Source organism: Eubalaena glacialis, chromosome 10 (genome assembly GCF_028564815.1).
Source record: "Eubalaena glacialis isolate mEubGla1 chromosome 10, mEubGla1.1.hap2.+ XY, whole genome shotgun sequence".
NCBI classification, from domain to species: Eukaryota; Metazoa; Chordata; class Mammalia; order Artiodactyla; family Balaenidae; genus Eubalaena; species Eubalaena glacialis.
In genome coordinates this window covers 59,387,071-59,407,448 of record NC_083725.1, presented here as the reverse complement: position 1 = coordinate 59,407,448, position 20,378 = coordinate 59,387,071, and the positions used below count along the sequence as shown (strand labels likewise).

The 20,378-nt window shown below is 39.2% G+C and overlaps 1 protein-coding gene across 8 annotated transcripts in view; it reads right to left on the bottom strand.

Moving 5' to 3' along the window:
- Positions 1-20,378, bottom strand: part of DLG2 (discs large MAGUK scaffold protein 2) — an 802,852-nt gene that overhangs the window by 452,167 nt on the left and 330,307 nt on the right. The gene's annotated exons all lie outside the window — the stretch shown is intronic.

Genomic DNA, 20,378 nt, shown 5'->3' with positions numbered 1-20,378 from the left:
CTTCCACTGTGTGGCCTCAATGGGTAGCACCGAAACCAACAGGTAAAGTTACAGAGTCAAACAGGAACTCATCCCAAAAAAGCCCTTTTTAATCATCAGGAGTTTGGAAGGCAGATTGGACTGTGTGAAGAGATTGAGTTTCTGGCCCCCGATGATAATAAAGCAGGGTCTGGGGGATTAGAAGAGACATTGAAGAAGGTCTTACAGCTCCAAATAGGTAGTTTCATGAGATGAGCTGTGATCTTATCTGCTATGACTCAAGAGCCTCATCTTCCACGAGACTTCTTCTTGCCTTGTCAGTCAGGGTGATTCACGTACATTTCTTATGTTCCTTTGCACTTGTGACCATTATCATAGCACTTTCCACATAACAAATTGCATCTCTTCTTCACCCACTATAATGCAAGCTATTTCTGGATGGGAAACGTGTCACCTGCTTCTTGTTCCTCATAGTGCCAACCACGGCTCCTTTCACACAGAAGATGCTCAATAAGGGGGACTGATTTAATTTTATGCCCATGGGCAACTCATTCATCCTTTTAATGAGGAGTTTCCTTAGCAGTAAACAAGAGTTTCAAATTTGATGATCTAGCCGTAAACAAGAGTTTTAAATTTGATGATCTCTATAGTAAACTTTCTAATAATTAAAAAATATGATTACCTTCTAATAATTAAAAAATATGAAAACCAATCTAAAAATTGACTTTTGAAATGAGTTGGAAAGAGCCCATGGGATCCTTTTTATATGGAGAATATTTGGAGGTGGAGATGCATACGGCTTCACCTGATGTTAAATACTCTGTTGTTCCTCACTCCCTCTCTGGGTAAGAATTTCATAGAAGAAAGTTCTTATGGTTTTATCAATAGTATTCATTGATTCTCAGTCTCAGAGAATGTTTCTGGTGGAAGTAAAGTCCATTTTATGCATATATTGACTGTTTCGTTGAAATAAATTGTAAACCCGTGCAATTAGGCTGAAGAGGTTCCGTTACTAGCACCGCTCCTTATTGGAAAGTGCAGGCTTAGGCAAACTGGCAGCATCAGCATCTAGCCTTCTTCTAATACTTCCAATCTATGTTGTTACTTCAGAGTGTTGTCGCTTTACATTTGCAACCAATACACATCTTAAAAGAAATGTTCCTTGATAATGGCCAAAAATTAGAAGCAAACTAAATCTCCTGTATTAAGAGAACAGCTAAGCACATTACTATGGATTGTATTATTGATATATTATGCAATCATTAAAAATTAGTGTTACATACATGATGTGGCAGTTCAAAAAAAATGCTTATGATGTAAAAAACAAAGTACGGGATATAAAATTGTATGAATACTTATGAGTTCAGCAGCTGCCAGAATGATTTTATAAAAAATCAGATCTGATCATAAAATTCTTGGGAGACAATTCTCTGAGTCCCCTGCATTTCTACACATCTTGCAAACAGAAATACTGATTTCCTTTGTTCTGGACTGTCTTTTCAAGGATATTTGTATAGTGAACAGCCTTGAAAGATACAGTGTCTCTCTCGGGAGCAATGAGTAAGTTTGTTTACTGTCCAGCATAATAATGTTCATCTCTGAGGCACAGCCCAGGCAGGCTTACACTCATTGTAAGAGTCAGTTTCCCCTGGCTTGGGATTTCTCTCCTGTAATGGAACCCACCGCGTGTGTAGGCATCACATGGCCTCCCTTGTTTTGCTCTGTGGAAACTGAGACTCAGGGAACCAGTGAAAATGCTGATACTCTGGCTACAACTGTTAGTATGAGGCTATGAAGTTTCTTATCCAGGAATCTCAGATCCTCTGCCAGTATCCACGACAGCACAGCAGGATAACTTGCTAGCTTGCAGGTAAGAAACAAAATCTCAAATCCGTCACAGTTCTCAACATTCGCTCCCTTGCTTAAACCTGCCTCACCTGCTCTCAGTGACGTCTCGTGTGCATTTAGGGTAAAATTGCTAAGAACAACATCAGCAACAATAACGGCTAATGTGGAATGAGTACTAAACGTTGTGCTAAGCGTGCTACTTGCCATATAATCCTCACAACCACCCTAAGGGGTAAATATAATTGGTATCACCACCTAAGAGGTAAGGAAGCTGAGGCAGAGGCTCAGTTTTTCACAAGAACCCCGGGTCACCACACAGCCTAGTCCGTCTGTGAAGCAATTTCCCTCATTCTGGATCTCATTCTTACCCATCCTTTGGGTCTCCGCTTAACCAGAACTTCCTTAGAAAAGCCTTCCCTTGGTCTACCCTTTAGTCTTATCTCCTCATGGAAGTCTGCTCTTTTCCTTTGTAGCACTTCCTACAGTTTTTTGATTAATTGGGGGACCCTGTAATTGCTTATATATATTGCTTATATACCCTCTGTCTTCCACCCTACACAGACCTCTGGGCGTAGGGATGAGTTTACCTTGTCTTCCAAAGTTTTGAGCATGACAAGTGCTCAACGTATATGCTGAATGAATAAATGGATCAGTGATTTGTAAATGATAAGGGACTGCAGATAACCTCAAATTCTACTTGTATGGCACGAATTTTATTACTTCCATAATAATCTGCAATATAGCTATTTTGCCATTAATGTGAAAACAGTAAATTTATATTATTCAAATAAATAAAACCCAAAGGCCTTGTCCTCGTGAGAAATTTCAGACGCATTTTCAGAGTCTGTGGACTGCAGGTAGAATTGCAGAAAACAGAAAGGTGTGGAGTGGGGAATAAAGAATGTAGTAGACAAGCAGACATGTTGATCATGGACGTTCCTGGTCACATACATTTTATGGACCACTTATTCAGAACTGCATCATTTGAAATATTTTATCCTAATTGATTGTTAAGCATTTCTACTCACAAAATGTCCGAAATGCCCTATTGAGCTTTCATTATCATCTTTTGAGGGGTTGTTGCTTTTTACATTTTAATGGTCTAATTCATCTTTGCCAGAAGCCATTTGTACATTGTCAGCATTGTTATGCATCTGTGTGATAGATGGGGTGGGCCCAATAAATTCCGATATGCAAATTTCCCTCTTCATGAAGCAATTTTAATAAAATTATATTGTTTTGCACTTTGAGAGCACACAAAATAGGAATTGGAAATAGTTTCAGGAATACCTGTATTTTGTTAGAAGTCAGTTAAAGTTTCCAGGTTGCTAATGGGAAGGCTGCCATATAAGATGACAATATTTGATAAAGACGTCTCATGTGCACAATTTGGGAGAGAGAGGAGTAGAGGAAAAATACAATAGAACTGCTTACAGTATTGTAGAGGGGGTGAGTTTGTAAAAAAAAGTGGAACATTCATTTATTCATTCATTCAAAAATACTATTGGCATTTACTTTTGGAGAGGGTAGTGTGGTGTGGGTAGAACACAGATGATAACAACAATGGCGGCCTCGTATTAGATGCTTACTGTGTAGGCAAAACGAAACCTTTACATGTAGCCACTTACTCCTCCAGACAGTTTTAGAGGTGTTTAGAGTTTTAGATGTTGCTTTCCCCATTTTGCCCACGAAACTCATGGAGGTTAAGTCCAACATCATTGGGTCAATGAGCAGAGATGCTGTAACAAACAAACAAACCCAAACCAACTAAACCAAACTCAAACTAGCCACCTCCAAACCCACAAAAGAAAAAATCCCTGTTCAATCTGGCTGCGAAATTTAACCACACAATAGGGGCTCATCACTCCTACCAGGGGTTTTAGAGTCCAGTGGAGGCATAAGAAGAGCAAATAACTGCATATATGAGGTAGAAAATTAAAAGTGAGATAGCAGAGGTACAGAAAAAAAGCTATGAAATTGCCAGGAAGGAAGAGCTTGTTCCCCTCAAGGTCTGCAGAGGAAGAACCAGAAAAAGCTACATAGAGGAGATGGCATTTAAAGATCTTGGACTGGGATTTTAGATGCAGAGATTGTGAGAGAACATTTAGTGTGGGAGAAACAAGGCATGAAAGATAGTGGGAGGATTATTCTAGAAGAGAAGTAGAAAATATAGTCATTCACCAAACACCTACTACATCCTAGACACTTTGGAATAAAATATGAATAAAACATAACATACTGAGGGATAAAGGGAAGCAAGCATATTATAATTTAGTGTGATAACAGAAGTATATACAAGATGCAAAAGTAATGGGGGATAGAACAGAGAATGTGTGATCCTGGGGTCTCTCTTTGGTTCACACTGAATTAATTAAAATGATAGCTGCCCTGAAGTGGATAAGAATTACTTCTAAATACTCAGATACCCTCTCTAAGCTTCAGTATTCTTGTTTTTTAATTCTCAAAATGAAAAAAAATAAAATAAAAGCACCTATTTCTTAGGATGCTTGTGAGAATCAAATGAGCAAACATATAAAACATATTTAGTATAGTGCTGGCCCATTACAAGTGCTTGATAATGATCAGTTTTTAATATTATCTATCTTCATTGCCCACAACTACTGATTGATAAAAGGAAGAAAGTCATGCTCCAGAGCAGTGATAAGAAGATCACAAGCAAGTTTTGAATTCCTTCCTGACTTTTACGGTCCTCCACATATACATAGTTCCAGCCTGTGGTTTCAGACTTGTCTGCTACTGCCGTTCACATACCCTAATCTCTAAGCCCACCTACACAACTGCTGCTAGCATCTCCACTCTTATGTTCCCAAGGCACCTGGACTTGCCTGCATTGATGGCAACTGTCATATTAGATTATAATGATCTCTTTATAAGCAAGTTTACTGATACTTAAAGCATGGCTCAAGTAGCAGCAGCACCAGCATCTTCCTGGAGCTTGTTGGAAATGGTGATTCTTATGCCTGTTAAAGTTTGAGAAACATTAAAGCTTGAGAAGTTTGGTCTAGAGTATGAATTCTCTGAGGTCAGGAAACATATGTTTTCATCTATATATCTGAAATTCTATTAACATCTGGCAGAGTAGCATTTCCTAAATTATCATTTAGTGAATGTATGAATAAGTGAATGAATGAGTTCAAACATGCTTTCTTATCTCCACTCCTTTTATTCAAGTCATTTCACCCCTTTGATTTTTTTCCATCAGCCTTGGACACCACACCTTTGTCTTCCTACTAAGTTAACCCTCCCACGCGAACTTCTCCGATCTCCTAACCACTTGTGAGTTCTCTCTCTCCTCAGAACCTCCCATAGCACTGTCCCTTGATTATATGTCTGTCCCTTCTCTCTCCACACATGCTCATATGAACACACACACCGCTTCATACTCATTCTTAGAATTTGTCCTGGAGGTCAAAGATAGTGTCCTTCTTCAAGGTTCCATAATCATCTAACTGAGCCATTCCTAGCAGACTAAATACAGATTTGCTCAACAAACATTCGTTGGATTGAAGATTACCGCAGATGACTGACCGTTGGGAGTTGGCCATTAGCTGGAGATAGGGACCCAATATGCAGCTTCTCAGCCTTTGCAGACTTTGCTTTCTTGCCTCACCTGAGTTATCAACATAAAAGAACTAAAGGAAATAGAGGGGTTTATGTCATACCATATTCAAGAGATTCCAGAGTAGAGTACTAGAATGACAATTGGAGTAAAAATAAGATCTTTCTTCCAGTAGGACATCTATTACTGCATTGTTACACAACCTTAGGGAAGCCATTTTCCCTTTTCTGGGACTATTTTCCCATTTATACAGTGAGGAGTACTGAAACCCAATTTCTGGGACTCCTTTCAGTGCTAAGCCTCTATGATTCTGTTCAGCTGCAAGGTGCTCAAGAACAGTAATTAATCAGAGGAATGAGGATAATAACTCCTGGCAGTCAGCTGAGTACCATCCCAAGCCAGACTGTAGTACTGAGATTGACAGTGCGAGCAATTTTCCAAGGCCTTGCTTACATTCATTATGGTGAAGAGGAAGAAAGCACAGTCCTTTTGGGGAAAGCTATGAGATCACATTATGGGGAAGTAAAAAGTGAGAAGAGAATTTCCCTAAATTGTTTGCTGTAAAACAAAGAAAAGTTTAACCAGCTTTTCAAATTTACTAATGTCAATTTCAAATTTAAGATGAACAGAAAGAAGGAAATAAATATTTCAGCAAGGAGAGACTTAGGCTGGGCCAGCTCAGAAATTACACGGATCGTTAACTGTTATGTTTCATCAAAAGATTCCTAGTTAAGGGAAAAGGACTTTGATCCCTGGGGATAATATTGCCCAAGCTTTTTAATATATCACAGGTTTATCTTTTAGTCTAACCTTCCTCTGAAACATTTGATACAGGTCAATACCATGAAAACCTGGGAAGACTCTTCCTCTGTTCCAGGGAAGCAACCTCAATGTCTCCATGTACTCTTTGTGCCCTAGAAAGTGATCCACTGGAGATTCTAATTAAATTTGCTATCTGAAGATGAGGGAGATGTGACTAATTATGCTAGGCTCTAAAAACAGGACAAAGAACTTTATCTGAGTCCTTTGTTAGTCATTAAATTAAATGAACAGTTTAGTAATAAACGCAACAGAGTAAGTCAACTGAGTGAAGTGGAACGCAGGCTACATTGAGAAGTTGGACTGAAAAGGTGTCGAACCTGCAGAATTGCAGCTGTTGAGCATTGCAGTGGACGTTTGAGAACTTAATGTGCATTGCAAAAAGGCACACACGCTATGCTGTCACACAAGAAGAGGAGTCTGGTTCTAAGGCAGAAGAATTTTAGAGTTGTCAAAGTAACACACCACCACCTCAAAGCTGACAACTTTGGAACTGAGAAAATGTTTGGTTAATGGTTAGCCAGTGTTTTCACTAAGGTTTAACTTTTCTACTACTGAAGGGGTTAAAGTCCTATGAGATATTAACATCAAGTCAACAGGTCCTGGAAACATCATGGGGAACTTGTTTTCTTCGTTGTTTCAATTTGTGCTACCAAAAAATCGTTCAGGAGAAAAGTACAATGGTTTTAACTTAAAGCAAAATCTGGTTTTCATACAGATACTTAGATAATACACTTCAGTTGCTGTTGATCTGCTGGCTGGCTATCATTGCAGCAATGATTACTGACAAAACATTGAATATTTGATTCCCTACTATGTGTTTACCACTATTCTAGGGTTTGGGAAATATTAAAATATTAATATCAAGGGCCTCTATATTCAAGAAGTATACAATATAGTTAGTGAGACAAGACTACAGAATGAATGATTTGTGAATAACACAAGACAATCTTTAATCAAGTGATGGTAATTTGACCTACAGTGGGGAAAACATGATATAACTTCAGATAAGGCATATAGGTGGGAGTTTTCAGGGAAGGATTCACGGAAGTGGTAAATATCTGAGCTAGATTTTGGTATAACAGTAGAATCTGGAAAATCAGAAGGATGGAGAAGGCCCAGTTTAGGATGGGCAGAGGTACAGAAAAAAGGAGCAGGGGAATGAAGGTGACACCAGAGAAAGCTGCCTGAATTGAGAGTTGATTAATGATAATTCAAAACAAATATGCAGGCTTAGTGTTAAAAAAAAGAATTCTCTTATAATTCTATATTGCTTTTACCATGGTTATTTTTTCTCCAGGTTACAGCTTCCTATTAGCAGAATTAAGAGGCTAAACCTATAATTTTCTACCCTCAGCACCTTGTCTTAGATTGAATGTTTTTGTGAACTAAGGTTTTTCTCTTTCATTTTTTTTTAATGTGTGGGATTTTTCCTTTGTATTTCAGACCAGCTCCTCTGTATACACAGTGTTAATGGGTGACATTTAAGAATGCTGGTTTTACAGCACAATTATCCACTCCATGTGTTACTGCTGGCCTCTGTTGCCACTGTAATTCCCAAGTCTACTTTCCAACATGTGAGCCTCATAATGTTTAATAATATAGAGCTATTAAATCACTTTACTTTTCTATCTAGAAGGATAAAGCCACAAAAAAAAATGTTCTCTCATAAGGCTAGCATTGTGTAATGAATCAACTAAAATACCAAAGGATGAACTTAGAGCAAAAAACCTTAGAGAATAAAAGGTTTCTTTGGGCTGTACAATTATGTGTTTCCTTATTTTGGGCTTTAAAAGTTTTATAGAGAACTTGTTAATTTCTACCCCAAAGGTTATAATATGAGCAGTTTAGAGCACTGGAAAGAATTATTAAAATAGCAACAAATAAAGGACAAAAGCAAAAATGACAATCATATTTTACATTCATATAATGTCACTTGCTGGGGGGCTGACCACAGATCAAGGCAATTATGTATCACAGCTATACTAAAAAAAAAAAAAAAAAAAATTGGAAAAACGAAAACCGTCATTTAACTATGTGAATTTGTTTTTCTTTTTTCTTTTCAGCCATGCCACATGGCATGTGGGATCATAGTTCCCTGACCAGGGATCGAACCCACACCCCCTGCAGTGGAAGCGTGGAGTCTTAACCACTGGACCACCAGGGAAGTCCCTAACTATGTGAATTTTACTTTGTTCAACTGAGAGATGTGAAAAGTTGTCAATGACATATCACAAAATCCAAAAAGGTATATTAAAGTGACATTATTGATGATGACTTATATGTACAGCAATTACCAGATTTATGACTGAGTTGCTGTATTTAAGATCTATCTTATTTAGGCATTCAGTGTGTCTGGCTTATGGACTACAAAGCCTAGCTCTAAGGGCTTTTGGAAAGGGAGAGTCCACAGTCAAAACTGTAGGCCAGATGTCCAAACACAGTGCTTACCAGAGGTTGTGGATGGGAGTACCGAACAAAGGCACAACAAAGAGTGCTCCCTGATTTGAGAGGGTGGGTGTTTGGGAGCTGTGTCAACAGCACACAGTGACAAGAGCAATTTAAATACACAATTCTGGAGACAAACCCACCTCTTAATTTTTCAAATTAAGGCTATGAATACAAGAGCTACTATCTATTATCACCATAATTTCATAAAATAAAATATATTTGACACCGAAGTTAGAAGGAGATCATAATCTCAGGAAGGATTCTTCCTAAGGAAGGACAGAGGGCAATCTAACATTGATGTATGTATATGTATCTTGCAAAGTCCTTCTTTTCCTTCATTTTGCCCCAGACCAGTAGAAGTTAGGCCGTGAACCATCACCAGTCTATGAACTTGAATTTGGGAAAACACTGACTTAAAGCACACCCAGAAGTGCTGGAATTATGTAGAATAGAATGTTTTATAGTATGTCTGTGGCTTTGTCAATGGTTGGGGTATAGCTTAACAAGGCAATTTAAATAGTGGAAAGAATAAGATAGGGAGGGCTATGGTTATATTCAAGAAGGACCTCTCTATTTCATTTCAAATTAAGTGTAATCACTGACCCCATTAGTTAATATCCTGCAGACTTCTGAGCATCACTATGTGTGTGTGTGTGTGTGTGTGTGTGTGTGTACATTCCGTAACTTCTCTCCCATTTTAATCATGCTAATAAATTCCTTCTTGATATCCTCTCAGCATATGCCGTCTATTACAGCACCTATTCTATGGGATTCTAATTGTTTTCCTTCTGCTGTGGTCTCTTCTATTAGAATGAGTCCCTTTGGGAAAGGGCTACATCTAATTTGTCTTTGTATTCCCAATGCAGAGCACAGTGTCTGTCACAGGCTCACTAAGTATAGAGGTCACTACATATTTATTGGAATAAATAAATTTATAATAATTTAAATAATTCTTATTGTCTTTTAAAAAAATCATTAATATTTGCCAGGTACATTGCTGGGCACCAGGGGTAGAGGAAATGATTAAAACACAGTTCCCAAGCTCAAGAGGTTCAGTGTAGTTGATGAGATAGATAAGGCAATCAAATAACAATAATAATACAGTAGGCTAAGTTCTATAACTTTAGAAGGATAGATGAGGGCCCCCCTCCCAGGCTGAAAGCATCAGGGAGGGGTTTCTAGTGGTACCCCAGAAGTCGCACTACCTGGGCTTACTAGCAGTTACCTAGGTGAAGAGATCTGTGAGTGGGAGCTGGCACTGAGATGGGCAAGTAGATTCTATGTCTACTTGTTTAGAGAGGAGGCATTTAAGAATGGGAGACGCAGGAGCAAAAACTTGTAAGTAAGGGACACAGTGTTTTTCCCTGGGAACTACAAGGAGAACTGCTTTGAATGAAAGGCAGGTGACGGTGGGAGGGCAGAGGATTAGTCAGGTCAGTGACAAAATCAGATGTGTATTTTAGAAGGCTCTATGTGTGCTATAATCTGAAGAATGAATTGAAGGTACGTAGAGCTTTCGGGGGAGAGCAGTTGGTAAGTGTTTCAAATGGGCAATGATTCTAGCCGAATCTAGGGTGGATATAATGTGGAAAGACTGCAGAGGAATTATTCCAGAAATGTTAAAGACATATGGATTGGTAGGACACTTAGATATCAACTTAAGGTGAATCAGTAGAAGGAACCCAGGAAAACGTCTTAGTGTCATAACCATAGAAGTACTAAGCTTACTGTGTGGCAGGCATTTTTCACATATAAATTCAATCCTCATAAAGACTCTGTGAGATGGATATTTTATTATTTCCATATTATGGATAACGAAATGAAGGCACAGAGAGATCACACAGGTACTAAGAAGTAGAGCCGGAATTTGAACCCAAGCACATGCTCGCAAATACTAAACCATACTATTACTGGTCATTAAGACAGTGGCTATAACCGGAGACAACAGTCTGAAAAGTAAGATGATGAGTGTGCTTTCTGATGTGTCTTAGGGCATTTGAGGAAAGATGTCCAGTAGGAATCTACATGTATGAGTCTGGAGTCAAGGAAAGATCTGGTTGCAGATATAGAGATGGGAGACATAAGCACATAGCTGGGAACCAGATCCGTGGACATGGATGCCTTCTACTAGGGAGGGTGTGCAGAGGAGAAACAGAAGGCATCACTGAGTGAAATGGACAAAAGGGATGAGGAGAAGAGGAGATGTCTAAGGAGATGGGGAAGAGAAAGTCGAAGTTGCAAGGAGAATCATGAGCCTAGAAGTGGGATTATGGAAGTTAAAAAAAAAAAAAGGTTTCAGGAAGGCGCAAGCAACAGAGGCAAGTGTACAGAAAGATAAAATTTGATAAGGACTAAGAAGTTTCCACTGAATTTAGAAGCAAAGACTCTTGGTGACCTTGGTGAAAACAATTCCAGTGGAGAGCTCGGGGTGGCTCTGAAGAGTGAACAGGATAAAAGGAAGGGAGAGAGTGTAGACAATTTTTCTAGTTGGGAAGGAGAGTTTTAAGGATTATTTTTATATAATGGGATGGCGATTGTTGTATAATAAAAGCAAATGGAACTGGATTTAAAGCTCAGCTCTGCCAGCTATTAGTTTTATCAGTAAAAAGTAAGGATAAATATATCTACTTTATAGATGTACTGTGAGGAGTAGTGATTATGTTTGTAGAACACCTAACAAAAAGTTGGTACTTAGTGAATGAGAGCTATAGTCTTATTAAAAATATGAAAATCTGAAGACCTCTAAATCCTCTGAATAATTAACTATTTGAATAATCTGTCAGAGAGTAGAAAAATCATCTAGGCTTTTAAATCAGTTTTTAAAATTATTTTTATCTGAATATTTTATGTCATAAGGACATAATCTTAGCTTTGTTGCTATATGAATTATTTAACTTTCAAATGGAAAATTTTAACAGCATTCTTGAGTTATAATTCATATACCATAAATTCACTCATTTAAAGTGCATCATTCAGTGGCTTTTAGTATATTTACAGAGCTGTGCAATCATCATTAAAATCTAATTTTAAAAGATTTTCATAACCCGCCCCTGAAGGAATCCCATACCCATCATCAATCACTCTCAATTCCTGCCACCTCCCTATCTAGCCCTAGGCATTCACTAAGTTACTTTCTGACTCTATAGATTTGCCTATTGTGGACACTTCATATACATGGAATCATATAATATGTGGTCCTTGGTGACTGGCTTTTTTCACTCAGCATGTTTTTCAAGGTTCTTACATGCTGTAGCATGTATTAGTACTTCATTCCTTTTCCTGGCTGAGTAATATTACATAGTACGGATATACCACATGCTATTTATCCATTCATCAGTTGATGGATACTTGGATTATTTCCACCTTTTGGCTATTATGAATAATGCTACTATGAACATTTGTATACGTCTTGTATGGAGATATGTTTTCATTTCTCTTGGGTTTAGGTCTACCAGAGGAATTGCTGAGTCTAAATGGGGGATTCTTAAATTTAGTTTTTACTAACAAAACTTAAACATACTTATTATAAACAATTAAAATAATTAAAAATTGTATAAAGTAAAAGATAATTTCTTTCCCTCGTCAAATCATACTCATCTGAGGTAAACACTGCTATCCTGAAGTAACATTTCTGTTTCTTTCCAGGCTTGGTCTATGATATGTAACCTTTCTTAGCATGAAACATTCTAAAAGATTGTGTTTAGTTTAAATTACTAACTGGCATGGGAGAAAAAGCACTGGCACCTGACATCTCCGACCCAAGTCCTGTATCTGCCACAGTCCTATGACTGTGTGATCTTGGTTAAGTTTCTTAATTTTGCTGGACTTACTAATTTTTAAAAAAAGTGTTGGGATGTAATCTTCTCTAACCCTTTCTGATCAAGCATTCTCTGATTAAATGATACTTAGGGCCCTCAGGATATAAAATAAGCTTTAGACTTATTTGCAACATGTATTTCTTTCTGTTCCTTTTCCTTTATAGTTGGAACTATAAAGAACTTTTTCTTTGTAGAATGAACATTAGAGAAAGGGACTGGCAATTACCCTCACCTTGCCAAGCACTGACATTTACTTAGCATGCTGAGCAAACGTGCAGAGTGACTGGTGCTACAAATAAAGTCCTTTTGCATGTCTTAATCTGTTCCTTTTCAATCTTCTAAGTTTGTTGAATTGATTTTTGTTTTATTACCCTTCACAGTGTCAATCAATCAGAGTTGCTGAGAGGTTTGCTTGCTCTGGACCTTGATCCCACCTTTGAAAGCCTAGCAGCGCACATTACAATGACCTAACCCTCTAAGACATGTTGGAGGAATCCACGTATGACATGATTTCTCCAGAGCATCTGGCATTGACACATGTAGAATACAAATAAAACAGACTTTAACAAAAAGTAGACATCACCTGTTACAATGCCCAGTAGATAGGATGAAGAAAATCTGTTTCTGTGGCCTAACTCAGAAATCTCAGGGAAAACAGTATGTATCACCTTCTCCCAAGATAATAAGGGTGAACTATGGCCCAGAGAGAAGGATTCCTCTCAAATACCTACTCTTCCATGCATTGCCTTCAGCCAGGAGAAGAGCTTCTACTAAATGTAAACCCACCCTTTGGGCTGTGAGTCACTGTTTCAGGTGGACACCTCCCATTTGTCATTCCACTGAGTGTCACTATGTGCTCATGTGTCACATGGACAACATATAGCATTGTTCCTACCCATAAAGAGGTGACAGAGAGTTACCCTGTTTTCATTTATTCAGAATTATTACTGGTGGAAAATTTGCAAATAGACTTGGTTTGTTCTTGAGGTTCACTATTCCCCTGGGTATTATGGGATGGAAGTGCGTGAAGAACTAAAGAAAGATTGTTTGCCAGCTCCCTCAGTAGCTGACTTTGGACCTAAAAAGAAAAAAGGAAGGGTCTAAATATTGTGACAACTTAAGATGGCAGACATGGGGATAGAAAGAGCCTGAATCTTGAGTGAATTCAGCAGGTGTCAATTTCCACTTGCTGACCTAAGGAAACAGAGGGGGCGGGTCTCCTCATGACATTCCGTGAGAGAGGTCTCATTGAGGGGTACAGCAAGAACATGGGATACATTAGGAGGCCTTTTAGAGAGAAGGGAGAGAAGAAACCAACACTACATGCCCAGACGAGGATTCAGGAAAGGCAACTTGCATTGTGGAGCTGTGATTTATAGGAAGTCTTTGACCAAAGATTACTAGGAACTCTTGACCAATTGGATGCCAGTGGCTGCCTGAAGCATCATTGGACAAGACATCCACCCACCCCAACCTTATTTCCCACAGCCACTATCCCCATCCCTCCTGTTGTAATTTCTTTTAACTTCAGGGTTTTAAAAAGTAGATCATCTTCTGAGAAAGGGTTGATGCTCTGGAAAATGAATATTAAAGTTGCTCAACAAAGAAAAGTCTGTCTGTCTTTTTGTTTCTCTGCTGGGAAAGAGTCTGGATTAGAGGCTGTTTTTATGGGTCACAAGGATCCCAGAGGAAAAGGCTCCAACATGAAAATCAGGACAAGGAATCTAGCTGGGACAGAAACAGAGCTGCTATGGAAGATGATAGCAAGAAAAACAGGGAAGGCAACAGTCCCTGCCTGAGGGCAAAAGCCCCAGGTGACAAGAGGTGCCACGTGGTACCTGTCAAGAGGCAGAAGCGTGGATCTCAGTGTCGTAACACAAGACTCCCAGTTGTGGAGCACCGGCACAGGGTAGAAATGAAAGGCTTCTCATCTTGCCCCTGCCAGACACTGCCCAGCTCCTGGAAGTCTGGCCTCGGTGTGGAGCGCCAGTGCAGACAACAGTGGAAAAGTAGGTGTACATCTGACATGACATCATTCTAAGGGGTTGGGACAGTGACAAAGGTGAGAAGACTAAGTGATTTGTTATAAGTGAGGGGCATCCTATGGGGAAACAGTGGGAAAGGTTGCCTTGTAAGAGTGTGGAAATGGTTGTTCAGGACAACGCATGAGTCACCAAGGGCCCTGCAAAGAAGGAAGGGAGAGTCTCAGAATTCCAGCAATTATACTGGTGGACAACTGGTCAGAGACTTTTGTTTTTACTCACAGCCCCTTTCCTCATGCCCAGTGTAGCCTAAGGCCCCCTACAAGGAACATAGATTCCAGTGCTAGCAAGACAGTAAGAATTTATCCAGTAGCTTATCACGTGAGAGTGGGGAGAGCTGGAAGGAAATCTGGTTTGTCACTTGACCTTCAGATTTCACATGAAAAAGGTCTGAATGCCTAGAAACCGATGAACACAAACCTATAAATATAGTATCTAGGAGAAATCAGAATGGATCCAGAATAAATAAGGCTGAAAGCTAAGTAAAATTCACATATATTTGAAAAATACAATCTGTAATAATTTTTTTTTACATTACCAATGTTATATCCACAAAATAAACCCTCTGGGCCCAGTGGTCCCTAAACCTCCTGAGACTAGTGTTTGACCATGCCTGGCCTGTGTATCCCCAGAAGTACTAACCGTATAATAGGCATTTAATACATATTTGTGGGCTGAGTGGCAGTTTCCTCATTTGGAGCGTATCAAGTTTGACTAAATTGTTTCTAGGGTGTCCTCCATCCCTGAACGTGTATTAGCCTCTAGTTATTTCTAAACCTATACGGTTGACAGAGTGATATCCTTGTAATGATGCCAGAGGCATACGAAAGGAAGCAGAACAGTAGAATAAATTTGAGAGAGACGGAAATAACAAAGGGAACTACGATTCCCATCCCTGTCTTCAGTCTGGGCCAATCCATTCTGTTAGGCAGGTTGTTCACAGGAACGCTTGACCAAGGGAATGAGCTAGGGCTGAAACCCGATCTGAACTCCTTTTACATGTCACATGGGGGCCCTGGCACATTTTGTCCTTCATCCAGAAGGGAAGCATTTCGGGACTTCCCTGGTGGTGCAGTGGTTAAGAGTCCACCTGCCAGTGCAGGGGACACAGGTTTGATCTCTGGTCTGGGAAGATCCCACATGCTGTGGAGCAACTAAGCCCGTGCGCCACAACCACTGAAGCCCCTGCACCTAGAGCCCCGTGCTCCACAACAAGAGAAGCCACAGCAATGAGAAGCCCACGCACCACAACGAAGAGTAGCCCCCACTCACCGCAACTAGAGAAAGCCCGCGTGCAGCAACGAAGACCCAACGCAGAAGGGGAGCATTTCTTAAATTTAGACAAAAGCTCTAGCTGGGTTAGCTAAGCCCAGTATACCCTCCCCCCACTTAAAGCAAACCACAAAATTCCTCTTTACTTTCTAATGTACTCACTTTCTCTGGATTATAGTGATCTTAGGTTTTAGTATTCAGTGTGGAACACACATCCCTGCTGACTTTAAAAACCCTGTTCGAGGGATCCTTTAAACTTCATATGAGCTTAAGGTCTACAGAACTGAATTAAAGAGTGGAAATGGAAGGCTTACTTTCTCTGCTTTGAGGGGTAAATTTTGATCCTTTAATGAAAACAAAATTCTACATTCTGAAATACTTAGATCTCCGTATAAATGTAAGCAGTCTTGCACAGACCTTCCTCCTATACTGCCAACCCTAGCATTCATCTCCCTTTACAATTCACTGGACTCACCATCAGGCTAGGAATGAAAACAGCCTCTCGTAATTGTCCTTTAATAAAAATTCATTCCCACCTCAGCCTGAGGTATCTACTTAGGGGGTCATAATATGTCATTTTACACATACACATACACACACACACACATAAATAGCTAACATTAACAGGGAAGTTCATATTTATCAGGCACTGCTCTTCACACTTTACGTATCACTTCATTAAATCCTTACAGCAACCCATGAAATGGATATCACGATTATTGCTATTGTACAGATTGAGGATACAGAAGCTCAGAGTAGTTGTCAATTGCTCAAGTTTACATAATTAGGGAATTGTGGAGGCAAGATTCAAACCCTAACACTTTGATTCTAGAGTCTAGATTCTTAACCGTATATTCATTATCTATCCATCCACCTATCTATTAAAATTTGACTATTGTTAAATGATGTATCCTTTTTTTTCTCAGAATTTAATGCTTGAGGAGTATTATGTGTGATGAGAATAACATTCAATAAATATTTATTGAGCACATGTGAAAAGAACAGATTCTGGTGCCAGCCTGCTAGATTCAAATCCTATCCTAATCCTAAGTGACCTTAGGTCACTTAACCTCTCCAGACCTCAGTTTCTTCACTTGCAAAATGGGGATAATGATAACAACACATGCCTTCTTGGATTGCTGTGTGGATTAATGAGCTAATTTGTATATATAAAGTGCAGCCTGGCAGGTAATAAGATTATATAAATGGTAGTGATTGTTTTCTTCTTCTCCTTCTTCTCCTCCTCCTCCCTCCGCTTCATCACCATCATCACCACTATTACTATTAGGACTGCATGCCAGAAATCATTTTTGGCACAGGGAATACAACAGTAAATAAAACAACAAAACCCTCACTCTAATGAAATTAAGTCTATGTCCTGATATATTGTTTCAACAATCTCACCCCACTGTTTCCATTTGTTAGTTAAATACGTACCATAATTTTCTATAAAATTGGAATTATCATACCTACCCCAGAGATTGTCATGAGGATAAAATTAGTACATATAAAAGTTTGGAAAAGTGCCTGGCATATAAAAGCGCTCAGTACACTTAGCAGTTTTAATTTGTATCTATGCTGTGGGTGTTATGGTTTAATGTTACTGTCTTGATTCTTTCTGAGTTCCTATAACTTGTTGCTATAGTGATTTTGCATAGCATTTTCTCACAGCTACTTTGCCTCCATAAAGAAATGCTTTTGAAATCATGCTTATTCTTCAGTTTCTTATTGCTGCCCAATAATACAATGATTTACAAAAGTAGATACAAAGATTGCTCCCAAAACAAAAAGAATATACTAAAACTGAGGGAAAATATTCATAACATCTCAGGTAGATAAGTAATCTGGCTTTTTAAAAACAGCAAGTCGAGTCAATTTAGATTGTTACATCACAGAGAGTTATTTGAATGTCTCAGAACAGGAATTTTGGAATAAGATCAATCCAGGTGCTTTTCCAGCTCTCCTGAGACTCCCTCTCTGGACCTACTAGGGTTGTTGTGAAGAGTAATTGAGAGTTTTAGGAAGAGGGTAAGTACCCTGGTCTTCCTTCCTCCTTTACACTATACGATGTAATTTGAAATGTGCTTTTAAAAAAATTCTTGAAATCTTAATGAAAGAACATCTCCTCCCTAATATAAGAAAAAAAGTGAAGGGAAACAGTAAATGGCATGTTTTTTAAAAAGGATCTACATAGAAAATGCATTACTTTTAAAGCAAGGGGTGTTTCTTTCGGTGTGAATCCTTGCATATATCACACTGCACAGAGAAGAGGCTGTAAAACGGAATGTGGCAAGAGCCGCCTCTGTGACATTGTGGGAGTCATTAATCTCTCCTTAGTTTGCTTAATTCCAATTGGGCTTAGTGATCACCTACTTCAAAAAGGCAGCGAAGGCCTTTGAAGAAGAAGCTGCTGCATAAACTCCGGAAGGAGTCGGGCTTTAGGAGCCATGCCCGGAGGGTTTCCTCTCCTGGTTTTAATTAAAAATGAAATTAAGAACTCTTTCAGATTATCTCAGCCTTTTAAGGGCACAAGAAGGTCAATGATTTGTTAAGCATCTTCTTTCTTCTTTTAATGGTGCATTTCCCAGATTACATCGTGTGAACAAGGCTTGAATTGCTTTCAGGATCCACAGATTTGTGGCACTGTGGACATAAGACTCGGGGGCCTGAGTGAGAAGCCGTGGTGAGTGCGAGAGGGATTAAGGCTCCCTGAGAGCAGGAGCCTGGCCGTGGGAAAGCCCTCACTGGAGTCCTGGCTCTTCCGTTTGCTACATCAAAACTCACCCTCTACAGAGTTGTTGGGATTGTTAGAAACAAGAAGGTACATACGGAAAGTGCCTGGCTACTAATCTGTGCTCTAGCTGTCATTTTGTCTACGTTCCTAAAAAGGTACGTGTGGGTTAGAAATACTGCTATGTGAGTAGATTAAAAAAGGAAAATTATACATGCGTGAAGTCGCATGTGGCTTTAGAAGTATGCCACCTTTTACGGGGAGACTATAAATGCAATAATAAAAGGGAAAATATATGACTTTGCCTGTGGTGACAAGGATGCTGCCACTAAGAATGATAGAAGAAATTAGCATCCACAGCTTTCTTTTGGCCCCTGGGGATATACCTGTGTTGGTAAATATTCTTCACCTGATTTGTGATAACACCAAAAATAAATATGCATGAGCTCAAGCCTTTAAAACAGAATAAGCATATGAAAACAATTAATAATGACTAATGTAGGTAGTGCCTAGATGAAAATTCACTTGCTCCATTTCCCTGGATCCTCACAACAGTCCTAAGAGGAGAATAGCACAGCTATGATTAATTTCCCCCTTTTCTGGTGAGTGAATGCCCAAAAGCAGGCCTCAAACCTAGACAGTCTGGACACAATCCCTGGCTCCTCTACAACATCAGGTTGCCTTCATTTCAAACAAGAGACCTCCTCATATACTTTGCCTCCCTTTCCTTCCATTGAGTTTCCCTCTACAGAGTTTTATGTTTAAATATATTTATTGCGGACAAGGGTGCCCCCTGTCTCCAAGGGGAGACGATGCAATCACCATCTCATGAATACTCCAAGCCAGAAAAGTCTTCCCCTTGAATCAGTCAATCACTAAGTACCACCCAATCTATTTGATAATTAATTCTGTATCTATTTATATCTCTCCATCTCCATAGCTTCAGGTTAGGTCTTCATGATTTCAACCCTACTTGATACGCTAGTCTCCCTGTCTTCAAACTCTTCTCACACAGCAGACAGAGTGATCTTTCCAAAAACACAAATTGAATTATGTCTTTGCTCAGCATTAAAACTCCTCAACAGCTCCTTGCTGCTTACAGGATGAAGTTAAAAATCTTCACCTTGGCAAGTAACAGCCTCTATGAGCTGCAGCTGCCTGCACCTCCAACCTTATCACCCACCCAATAACCCTTAGCCACACAGAACTACTGGTTGTTCCAGAGTGCCCTGTGCTTTTACACATCATGAGGCTTAACTCTGTGCTATTCCTTTTACTTGGAACACACTTCTTCCCTCATCTGACTGATGAGCTCAGTGTCTTTGAGAAAACTTTAAGAAAAGCAGAGCCTGAGTTAGATGATTCCTCCTCTGTTTACCTTTAGAGACTCACGTGTACTTTTATGATAGCATTATTATGTCTAGAAGTTATATTTGATTTTGGGTTTATAGACTTTGAGACAGTTAAAACATTAATAGATACATTTTCTAATATTTTATAAGAAGAGAACGCTTGCCAAAGATAGGCCACCATAACTTTGCCATATGGCTGAAATCTTGTAAGAGAAAGATCTTGCTCTGTGTTCCCAAACTAGGAATGGCTTGAGGCTGCCAATTTTGATTTCTACACAAGGAGTGAATTATGGACCTGGATTCTGAGCCCTGTTGAAAATTGTTAGAAACTAGTCTAGCAGACGGACCTATGAAAAGATAAGGTTAAGTTTCCCAGGAAGAATGGTTCTTCTAAATGACTAGGAATGAATACCATAAGGTGTGAGTGGGGAAGATTCCTGTGTATATGTGTATGTTCACACCTTCGCAGAAGGGACAATCTGAGAG